The sequence below is a fragment of the Pleurodeles waltl genome, chromosome 5 (genome assembly GCF_031143425.1).
Source record: "Pleurodeles waltl isolate 20211129_DDA chromosome 5, aPleWal1.hap1.20221129, whole genome shotgun sequence".
Classification (NCBI taxonomy): Eukaryota; Metazoa; Chordata; class Amphibia; order Caudata; family Salamandridae; genus Pleurodeles; species Pleurodeles waltl.
Window position 1 is genome coordinate 965787274 of NC_090444.1, and position 12344 is coordinate 965799617.

Below are 12344 nucleotides of genomic sequence, written 5' to 3' on the forward strand. Positions count from 1 at the left end.
TGGCATCTCACCGCTCAACCACATTTGCTGGCATCTGATTCTATTATTACTTCCGGCACCTGGCTAAACATGGCCCTGCTGTTCCATACCTCTATGTATTTCAGCCACCAAGACAGTTCCCTCTTGGCCTCTTCCGACAGGGAATCCTGCTCTGAAAAGAATATATATTTCTGAAGATGCATAATTTTCGAGTGTTGTAGGGCCTGATAATGTAGGGGCCCTGGAAATATTACATAGATGGAGCAAGCCAACAAGCCTATTATTATGACAAGGGCCCTTAAGGATATGCTCTGGATTGACAATGCAGCTCTCAACTCTTTCTTGATAGATATCACCTTCTGCACTGGAAACCTTAGTTCTGACTGAACTGAGTCCATTTGGAAATCCAGAAAAACTATGCATTGAGCACCAACACCTACTTCAAGATATTTATAATGAAGCTCAGATCTTGAAACAGCTGGCACATCAAAGAGAGGTGTAACATGACTGTGCTCTGTTCTCATGCCATAATGATCAGATCTTTCAAGTATACAATCAGCCTTATACTCTTTGCTCTAATCTCCTGTGAACTCTGAAAATGGGAATGGAGAGATGGGTGTCTTTGAGATCTAGCGAATCTTGTTCCTGCAAAAGAGCTCTCAAAAGATGAATCTTGAAATGACAGTATATGATCCAGGAAATGATGATAAATTATCCAGGAAACTCCCAAAGATTCAGGACAAGCCTGTGCCCACCCCTTTCCATTTGAAGTAATAAGACATTGCTGGTAAAACCTCGGGTGCGGATGTGTGAGACAAATCGCTTCTTTGGACCGTAGATCCTGAATTTCAGAGTTGATAAAGACTCCCTCTTGTTGGGAAAATGTAGAGATCTGGGGGGTGTTCTGTTGAGGAGTTGCAATGAACTCTAGTCTGTACCCCTTCCATGGCTCTAGAAACCAAACATCCTGAGTAAATGTCTGCCAATTGTGTGCAAGTGCAAAGTTTCACCCCATACTGCCTAGAACAACTTTGGATAGAGTAATAATGTTTATCTATGAAGTTGTAGTTAGTAGCTCGCCTCTGTATCCTCTTCTGCAAAATTGTCTCCCCCCCTCTGGATCTGGAGGGTTTAAAAAGGTGTTCCCTCATCTGCTGTTGGCCCAACCTACTCATCTCTGTGAGGCAAAACCTCTTTCGTAGATTGTAATACCCTTAGCCTGGCGATCGAGCTCTAAATTGCCTGGCCTTGGCAAAAAGGCAAGCCTGACTAAAGTGTCAGGATAAGGAAGTCAGGTCTAGGTTAAGGGAAGAATACCTCAGACTCTCTTGAGAGGGCAAGATGACCCAGATCCCAGAGGTTAACACCAGGCTGGGCACTTTCTTTTAACTACATCGAGGACCCAAAACAGGGGATTAACCACTCCTGGAGGACCTGCAAAGATAAGTTCTAGAAGTGTCAGGCTAGCTCGCCACGATTATGAAGTTTGCAGCAAAGGAAGCCAGCACTTCGGACACTTTTTTGTCTGTCGAGGTAGTTTAGTGGGCTCAAGGGGCAGTGTGTATACTGGGTAATGCCAGTTGCACACTGTTGGCAGAACGATGTAGTTCCCTTCTTATTATATTAAATCAGAAAATTTGTAATCTGGCCACATTTGAAGCAGGATCCATCACCCAAGGGAATCTCTTCAGAGAGCCTTTTGTCAAAGAGTTGGGGAAGTTTGTTGCAACTTACGCAGCCCTGCACAAGGTCTAAACATCTAGCAAAATGATTTTCCACGGAAATCATTTTTCAGGGGCCTGAAGAGGCAGAGGCCATGCCTCCAGCTGCCCTTTTAACCAATCCTCCTTTAGAGGGTAGAGCAAGAGAAATGACATTTAGCAGGATACTCACCAAAAAGGAATGTTCTTCCCTTCATGAACCTACTCAAGAGGGAAGGGAGGCAGAGAACCCTTCAGAGACCTATAAGAGTTTTGGAGCAAGAGGAGAACCTTATAGACAAAAAGGTAAGAAATGCTCAAAGCACAATTTACAGGTTGAAATTGCACCCCAGGGGTTTCATAGGCAATATTTTCCTGTAAGGAAAAAGAAAAAGGGTTCAGTTCAGTTTAAATCTTAAGTAATTCAACAAGTGGCTACTTTATTGCCACTTCAGATGGAAGGCCTCCAACTCTTGAGAAATATGCTTCTTATGGGACACTAGATGGTCATGCTCATTCTGGAGGGCGCTTACCTGAACTGAAGGTTCCCATCTCTCCTCCACAAAGGAGATTTTTCCAGCTCATGTGGTAGAATGTTTAAGTTTCAAGCACTGTCATCTGAGCTGTCTTGAGCCCCACAATGCTTTACCAAACTCATGCGCCCTGTAGTAGATTACTTGAGAATGAATGGAGTCAAACTGATCATACATCTGGAAGATCTACTCCTGATGGATCAATCCCGGCACCAACTTTGCACCAACTTCAGTGTGACTACTGTATTGTTACAAGACCTGAGGTTTATCATCAACCAGGAGAAATTAGAGCTATACTAGAGCCAGGCAATGTCATTCCTAGGGTTTATCATAGAATGGGTGAAGGCTACCTCCAGTCGTCCAGCGAAGAAAAGGACAGCCATAACAAAAGAATTGTGAACTGTTGTTCGAAGAGGCAAAATGTCACTCAGAAAACTGGCCAGGGTTGTAGGACTGCCATCATTGTCAATTCAGGCTATTTTTCTGGGGTCTCTACACTACAATGCCCTGCAGAGGTTTAAGGGGAGCCATCTCAGGAGTGGTGTGAAATTCTCAGAGCTCATTCATTTATCTACGGAAGCCAGACTAGAGATCCAGCAGTGGTTGGATCATGTCAAAGCAATGAATGGGAGAGCGATCTTCTAGGCCTCTCCAGATATGATCAATCACCGGAATGCCAGCTGATGCAGTGGGGGAGCTAGATGCTGGGAGATCTCCATGGGGGAGGTGGACAGAGGATGAGCTACAGTTACACATAAACTCTGGAGCTACTGGCAAAGTTGTTTATGATCAGGTTCCTGAGAACGAAAAAAGTGTTTTGTTGTGTGCCCCTGAAAGTGGGTAATATATCATCTGTAAGGTACATCGAACAACTGGAAGACACAGGATCAAGAAATTTGGCAGAATTAGTGAAGAATTTCTGGTACTTATGTCTGGAAAAGAAAACTCAGTGTCAGTGGAGTATCTGGCAGCCAAGCGGAACGGATTGCGGTTTAGAACTCCAAATTCAGATGGGACTCCGGTGACTTGAGGCAAAACCACAAGTTCTTCGAAGCACTCATGTCCAGATTGGGTCCTTATAAGTTGGACCTCTTTGCATCCAGAACCAACAGCCAGCTTCCAAACTACTTCAGCTGGATCCAGGGGCAGCAGCAGAAGATTATTTCTTACTGGAATGGTTGGGAACTCAGAACTATGCCTTTCTCCCTGTTTGCCATGATAGCCAGGATCTCGTCATCAAGTGAGATGATGGATAGCTGATCTGATCCTGGTGACTTCCTTTTATAGACTGAAAGTGTGGTTCTATGGTATACTAGAGCTAACATGGGATGCCCAATAGCGCTTCTGGTCATTTTGAATATTTTAATGGACTGCAAAGGTCTTTTCCACCCTCTGGTTCTGGGAGGGTCATTTCAGACTTATGGCATGGAGGATTTTAGGGGACATTAGACAGACTAAAGAATTTCAGGTGTTTCTGTAAACGTTATCCAATGAGCATGGGCTAGAAGCAAGGTATTGATATTGATTAAAAAGTGTGTGATTGCCCATAGGCGTATTGCCACTATTGTCTGCTAGGCACCATAACTTGTTCATCTAGTTGAGTGGCAGAGAAGTGAAAAGACAGGTTTTACATTGTTTTCTAAAACCGAGATAGTTGGGCTGGCCTCTGAGGTGACTCTGAGGTTCCAGAGTTTACAGGTGTTGGAGGTAAAACCTCAGCCATCCCAAGATGCTTCATTAGTTTTAGGGGTCTCAAATGTTCTTGAAGAAGCAGAAGGAAGGGTTCGACTGGAGGTGTACCATTTAAATTTTGTTTTGAAGTACTCAAGGCCTGTATCATGGAGAGATTTGTTGGCAGTGCATTGTGCCTTAAAGGCAATTCAATTCTTCATAGGAAGTCAATGAAGCCTAAACAAAGCGTGTGAGGTTGATTTAAAATTTGGAATGTTCATTAGGAGGTGGGCAGCTGCATTTTGGAGAATCTGTAGTTTATCCAAATTTTGATGCTGGATGCCCAGGTAAAGTGTGTTGCAGTAATCGAGTCTGGATAACATCAGAGCAATGACTACTGATTTTTGCAGATCGAATGGAATAAATGGGAAAATCTTCCTCAAAGATTTTAGCAGGAATAACCAAGTGGAGGTGAGCTTGCCAATCTGGTCGCAGAAGATCAGGTTTACATCAAAGATTACTCTCAGGTTCCTGACTTTCTGGACCGGCATGGGGAATGGGCCCAAATATAGGAGCCACCAAGATGAGTTCCAAAAGAAGGTTTCTCTACCAAGCAAAATAACTTTGTTTTTTTGTAATTAAGTTTAAGACTATTTTCTCTTGTGCACCGAACAACCTCAGTCATGCAGTTATTAAAGCATGTAATGGTGTCATCAATATCAGTAGAAATTGACACCACAATTTGCTTGTCATCCGCTTACAAAATCATGAAGAAACCAAAAGAGTGGATCAGTCTGGTCAAGGGAGCAACTTTAACGTTGAAAAGGGTGGGGCTCAAAGACGACCCCTGCAAGACACATTAGGGTAAAGAAAAGGGTTGCAAAGTAAACTCTCCCATGGAGATGGACTGTTCTCTGTCTAAGAGAAAAGAACGTAGTAATTCAAGCTATCAGTGCTATGATTTTTTCTGAACCCATATTGTGTCATGTCTAGAAGTCCATTGTCCTCTAGGAATCTAGACAGTTCAGAATTAAGATGTATTTCAAGTGTTTTTGCAGGCATAGGTAGGCATGAAATAGGGTGGTAGCTTTTTGTCTCATGAAGGTCAAGGAAAGGTTTCTTTATTGGTGGATGATTGAATATCTTTTTCCAAGCTTTGGGGAATCGGATCTTGAGAATAATACCGTTCAAAAGGTTAGTAAGAGGACCTGCTACAATGTCTGCTGTTTCATGAAGAATTTTTTTGGGGGGCAGGGATCCATCACGAAATATTGCTCAGCTTGGAGGAATTGGTAAATGTATGGAGAAATGTCTGGACCCTTTGGGGGCAGCAGTTGTCCATATATTAAAAAATGTTTCCAGCTGGAAAGTCTTGACATGTCTAGCCTATGGAATGGTGAATACGTTCAGGTCATGCAGTATACGTGGGATATGGCTGAGTGAATAAGACCCCTGTGGGGGAACACTCAAGGTTATACAAATGAATAGGAGCCATATGATTATCCAAACCTCTGGAGCCTAGGTAGTGTAGCCTATTGGATGTAGATAAGGTCCTAAACTTGTTACTGTATTGGCAGAACAATTATTTTTTATCCAGAAAGGAGCTTTCAGCAGAATTAGGCTATGCTGCTGTGTCTAGTGTCTTTTCACAGGGTTTCTCATGTCAGGGCTTAGGATATTTCCAGATTTATGTTCATGGCAGATGGGGTCACCTTTACTGTTGCAAGAAGGCCCAGACAAATACCAGGTCTATATAATATCCATCTTTTGAAAATAACCCAAAGCTGTGTATACTTTGATGTGTGAAGACCTTTATGAATATAACAGCGGGGTCAGACTGCAGGGTGAAACACAACTATTCATCACCTTAAAGACATCTTTCAAAGCGGTTTCATCTTCATCCATTGCCAGGTGGGTATGGTGGCTTATGCAGGAGGTAGGCATACATATGACACTTTTTGGAGTACATTTAGCAAGGTTGTTATGGCATCTAAAGTAGTTGCAGTAGGATAGTGATTCTAGTACCTCATGAATGCGGCAGACTGGTTGTCAGAATCAACTTTTAAGAACTTTTACTTCATGGCCAATTCAGAGGCCGTATCTTTGCTATCAAGAAGGAAAGTTTCAATTCTATTAAAGACATAGAGGAGAGTATTATCCCACTTTGAAATCTTAGAAGGAAGATTTTTCCTTCCTATGATATATGTCATTGAGAGTAAGTCTATTCCAATGTATTGATTCATTATTGTAATGTATGTGTATGATAATTAATGAAAACACTGGTATAGCTGAAATCAGTTGTTTTTCATTGTTGAGTCTATAATACAGCATATGATGTTACTATTATCATGTTCAGGGAAAGGTGTTCTTCTGAAAGAACGAGATAACAATTTTGCATTGCCTTCTTATATTTGGACCAGAAGAATGGACTGTGAGGTGAAAAGTTAGGATTTCCTAGAAGAAAGCAGAAGTTATGGAGCAGACAGAGGACACTATTATGGACTGAACATAAGGTTGCTTCCTTTCCCAGAAAACACCAGCCATTTGTTCACGTTTTAAGTTTCCATGAAGGCCAGAATGTGATACTTATATAAAACTTTAAATAAAGCTGCTTTATTTTTTGGGAAATCTTTTTATTGCAATTAGTACAACCAAAACCACAAAATCAGTAAACACAAAATCGCGTAGCATCATGACTCTTTCATAAAATAGTGATTTCCCCTCATTCCACTGAACCCTCCTCCCTCTCCACCTTCCCCAATACAGTTTAAAGTGACTCAGTAGACACTGAAAGTCCCCAGTGTCGAGCATACTGAGCAGTGTTCTCAAGATGGGCACAAGTCCCTCCCCGATAGTCGTTCCACCGTACCCATATTTTGCCCCAGATTTTCAGACAGCTTCTGCCCTCATATACCACCCTTTCTGCCACCATGCATTAATCCTTGCCTTTCTCCCAGTAACACAACTGTGGTACCAGTTCAGCCCTCCAGTAACTTGCAATGTTGTGTTTGGCCAACATCTAACCCAGCGTCATCCAGATCTGGACCACTCAGGTAAGGTCTGTGTTATCCCTGATATTCAAGAGGCATCACTTAGCAGAGGCCTTTGTTACCCCCACTTACTTTATTAAGGCAAGTTATAACTGACTACCAGTAGTGCTAAATGACAGGACAGCCCCCAAAGCATGTGAAAGAATTAAACATTTTCTAGCTATCGCGTCAAGAATTTTAGATTCTATTAAGGACACGGAGGCGAGGATTATGCTTCTCTTAACTTTACTGACAAACACAGCAGCCAATAAACAAACATTTTTTCCAAAAACTACATTTCCCATGAGCCTTAGCCCACCAATCATAGCACGATAATGTCCATAAATAGCTCAGACACCACAGTCCTTCCTCTTTCTTTGCGAAACAGTTCAAACATGCGAACTTGCCAACTTGATCTAGAACTCCTTCCAACTCTTTAATGAAGATCTCCCGAACTGGAAGATGAACTCAAAACACCTGCTTCCTTGATATCCTTCATGAAGTCGTATTAGGATTTCCTGAAGTAACGAAAAAACACAACCACTAATATCAAAGTATCATGGGTGGGCATCATTCTCATTATTTAAAAATTATGACAATTGATCATACTCATATTATTGACTTAAATGACCATCAAACCTTAACCATCTTGATAATATAGCTAAAAAACTGGGTGGGATAATCCTCGCCTCCGTGTCCTTAATAGAATCTAAAATTCTTGACGCGATAGCTATAAAAATTTTAATTCTATGTCAGGACCGGAGGCTTCGGATTATGCTAGTTCAAAGTCTGTTTACCACCTCCGATACCACATCCACAATAGGCTTATGATAGAAAACCTTAAATGTAGAATCATTAGACCAGTCAGCTGCAGCCATGATGTCTTCCAATCTGGCTCCTGTCGCATAGGCTTTGGAGGCCATGGCCCCTCTAACTGAATGAGCACCGAACATATTTATGTCAATGCCTGCTTCGGCTAAAAGCCACTTGACCCATCGGGCTAACGTTGTTGTAGATACAGGCTTAAACGGTTTTTGTAATGAAATCAACAGTTGCCCTGAAACATCCTGTCTGAAATCTCGTGTGACTTCTTCGTAACACTTCAAACATTGAACAACACATAACTTTTTGTTGTGTGGAAACGAAGGGGAAGAAATGCATTTGGATGAGGTTTTTGTACGTCTGGAAATAGAAAAGGATACCCCAGTAGGAGTGAATACTCTACCTGTTAGATCCAGAGCTTTAACATCCGACACCCTTCTGCAAGATAATAAGCATAAAAGCATAGTCAATTTTGCAGACAGTTGTTTACGGGATAGCTCCTCATTGTCTGGCCAGATCCTGAGGAAACGTAAAATAACGTTAACATCCCACAACGCGGAATATTTTGGTTGTGGTGGTTTTACCATACGGATACCTCTAAGTAACTTACAAATCAAAGGGTGTTCACCTACCGGTTTCCCTTGGATGTGTGGATGACCGGCTGAAAGGGCTAAACGACAATTGTTAATTGTCCTATAAGCCAGACCCTGGGAAGCCAAATCCGACAAAAAATTGGCTATGACGTGAATCTCTGACCCCAGGGGATCCACACTCCTTGAATCGCACCAACGTAACCATTTCCTCCAGGCTTGTTCGTATCTTTTGTGCGTGGAGGGGCCCAAGATTGGGATAGGAAAAACAATGCTGATTCCGAAACTCCCGGCACTTGCCATCGTCGCCTGAAAGTCTCCAGGCCATCAGGGTTAACAGACCTTGTATCACCAATGGATGAAAGCTGCTCGATGGGTCTAATAGAAGATCTTCCGACCACGGAATTCTCACCGGAAGGTCGCATGACTGATTCATTGTGGAAGGGAACCATGGTTGAGCACTCCACCAGGGAGTCACAAGAATGATCTCCGAACGTTGGCGACGCACTTGTGCCAGGACGCGCGGGATCATCACAAAGGGAGGAAAGGCATAGAGAAGGACTCTTGGCCATACTTGCATGAATGCGTCCGTCCCCTTCGCTTGAGGGTCCGGCCTCCAACTGAAGAAACAGTTGATGTGATAGGATAACTCCCCCGGGGACCAACGGCCTCCTGTCTCCACCCGGCCGCACCGGGCTCCCCAGCCACAACGACTGGCATCCGACTCTATCACTACGTCTGGGGAGGAGGGAAAAATCGCTCTGCCATTCCATGCATCCATGTGATCCAGCCACCACGATATTTCCATCTTGGCTTCCTCTGAGAGGGGAACCAACTCTGAATACTGAAGACCCTTCTGAAGGTGACGAATCTTCAACCTCTGAAGTGCCCTGTAGTGTAAAGGCCCCGGGAAGATCGCCTGAATGGATGATGCTAAAAGACCGACCAGGCGGTCTAAAGTCCTCAAGGATATAGTCGGAGAGGCAAGCGCTCTCCTCAACTCCTTCTTGATCAGGTTCCGTTTGCTGACTGGAAGAATCAGTAATGACGTTAAGGAATCTATCTGAAAACCCAGAAACTCCATATTCTGTGAAGGGATCAGGCTGGATTTCTCTGAATTCAGGACAAACCCGAGGTCCTGGAGCAATTTTATTGTCCAATTTAGATGAATCAGCACTAGATCTTTCTCCTGGGCCATGATGAGAATATCGTCTAGATAAATACTTAGACGTACTCCTCTCTCTCTCAAGTATTGCACTACGGGTCGGAGGAGTTTGGTGAAACACCAGGGTGCTGATGATAGGCCGAACGGAAGTACTTTGAATTCGAACCATTGGGAACCCCATTGGAATTGGAGGAAAAGTCTGTGTGGGGCGAATATTGGAACTGAGAGGTAGGTGTCTTTGAGGTCTAATCGAACCATCCAGTCCCTGTCCCTCAAAAGATCCCTGAGCAGGTGAATACCCTCCATCTTGAAATGGCGATACACCATCCAGGAATTGAAATATTTTAAATTCAGGACTAGTCTGGCTCCGCCGCCTTTCTTTTGCACCGAAAAGATAGTGCTGACGAAACCTCGAGGATGAGGGGAGGATTCCACCACCGCCCCTTTCTGAATGAGAGAAAGAATCTCTTCTTTTATGAAATTGCGATCTGAGAGGGAAAAAAGGAGGGGCGTGGGAAGGTTCGATTGTTTTGGGGGTGCGTAAAACTCTAGATGGAAACCCTGAACCGTCTGCAGAACCCAAGGATCTTGCGTAATGGATTCCCAAATCGGAAGAAACAGACCAATTCTGCCCCCCAATATTACTTCTGAGGGAAGAATGATTCTCACCTGAGTTAGTGCTGTCTTGAATGGAGTTAGCTCCCCGGTACCCTCTTGAATTTCTACCTCGACCTCTGTATCGATTGGGATAGAAGTTGCCTTGGTTTGAATAACTTCCTCTATTACCCTGGGAAGCATATCTGGGGTTCTGGAATCTTCGGCCCGGCGCTCGACCCCTGAAGAGTCCGGCCCGAAGAAAAAGAGTATTGTTGAATACCTTTTTTATGTTAGACTGGGCCTTATCAAGAGCTGTGAATGTAGCCACATATTTGCTTAAATTGGAGATGAATTTCTCTCCGAAGAGCATTCCATTAGCTGCCGGACCGGCTTCGTTAATGGCCAATTCGGCCAGCTTTGGGTCCAAGCGAATCAGGAAGGACCGCCTGCGCTCCGCTGACATGGCGCAATTTGCGTTGCCTAAAAGGCAAATGGCCCTCTGGGCCCATTGAAGAATAGCTTCCGTATCCAGAGGGGTTTCGGATTCTTTGGATTCTACCGCTAAATCCAAAATTTTTGTAAGCGGGCCGGATAAATCTAATAATTTGTCCTGGCAGCCTTTCCAGGCCCGGTCTAGGCCCTTCTTTGGATCCTTAGCGAATTTGCGGAGAAAGGATGCCATGTTGGGATCCAGCTCTGGCGTGTCTGCTACCTTGCCCAGTAGGGAGGGGCGGGGACACTCAGATCTAAGAGTGTTGCGCACATCTTTCTCGAAGCTTTTGCGCAGCCTGTCCTGCACATAGTTTGCAACCTCTTGATGAGGAACCCACTCGGTAGAGCGAGGATGGATGATATCTTCCGGGGAGAATAAAAGGTTCTTGCCTTGATTAACGACCTCTTTAGAAACGCCATGCTTCGTCTTGCGCCGTTTTTTGCGCGGTTGGGGATCCACCTGCGACTCATCTGAGTCCGATTTTGAGGATGACGGGTCGTGATAGCTAGATTGTGATGATGCTTGCACCGGGAAGGAAGATGAGCTTTGAGGAGGCAATAGACCTCCATATGCATGTTCGCGCAACACTGAAGTTGCCATTTGAGACAATATTTCCGCAGAGGAAGTGCCACCTGAGCGCTGTACGTTAAGATCCAGCACCTCACCAGACTCCCCGGTCTGCCTGCGAGGTTGACTACCTTCGCCTAGAAATTCCCTTCTAGCAAAATTAGATAGAGGTTGGGTAAATGGCTTGAGAGCCTGAATTAACGCCCAATTCACGGAATCTTGCACATGGAAACCAAGTGTTTCCACCAGTCTTTCCTCCATATGATGTTCGGAAGGATTCTCTTGCAGTTGCTCATACTGCTCTTCTTCCTCGGCGTAGTACGCCATCCTTAGATTATAAAATTTTGATCTGCTAGGAGGAGTTAACAGGGGGAGGCGCCCTGGACAGGTGTAACAGTTAGAGACTGTATTTCTATCTATATATAGTGGAGGGAGCCACCTGTCCTAATATTCAAAAAGTTTTAAGTCTTATAACAAAAAGCCTCCTGAGCCAGGCTCAGACAGTATTATTACAGCCCCTACGGGCGCTCTGAGGCCACAAAATTGCACGAGGTGCCCAGCGCGTAGCTCGCGTCGCACCAAGCCGGTCGGAAAACTCTTCCGATCGGGAAATGGTGCGCGCGCGCATGGGCATCAAAAGAGGACTGCGTCCTCCAACACGAACGAACGCTCGTTGCTTAAGGCCTGCTCCCACTCCACAAATCAACTGCAATGGTACAGGGAGCAAGAGCTCCTTAAAACAATACAATAACACTTATTAAAACGCATTTCGAAAACATTAGCAATCAAACTTAGACGCGCCGATAATTCCCTAAATAGCTTAAACAAATACAGAGCGCAGCGTGCGTGACTTAACTGGCTGCTGGAGCAGCAAAGAAAGAGGAAGGACTGTGGTGTCTGAGCTATTTACAGACATTATCGTGCTATGATTGGTGTGCTAAGGCTCATGGGAAATGTAGTTTTTGGAAAAAATGTTTGTTTATTGGCTGCTGTGTTTGTCAGTAAAGTTAAGAGAAGCATAATCCGAAGCCTCCGGTCCTGACATAGAATACCCCACTTGACCACAGTTCCTATGACACATTGCATTTGGTGTCTTCTCCATCTTTTCCAAAGAAGTACAGACATAGTAGCACGAATGCAGGACTTTTAGTTGTCTCAGCCGAAACCTATATCATATGGCCACTTCTCGAGTCACTCC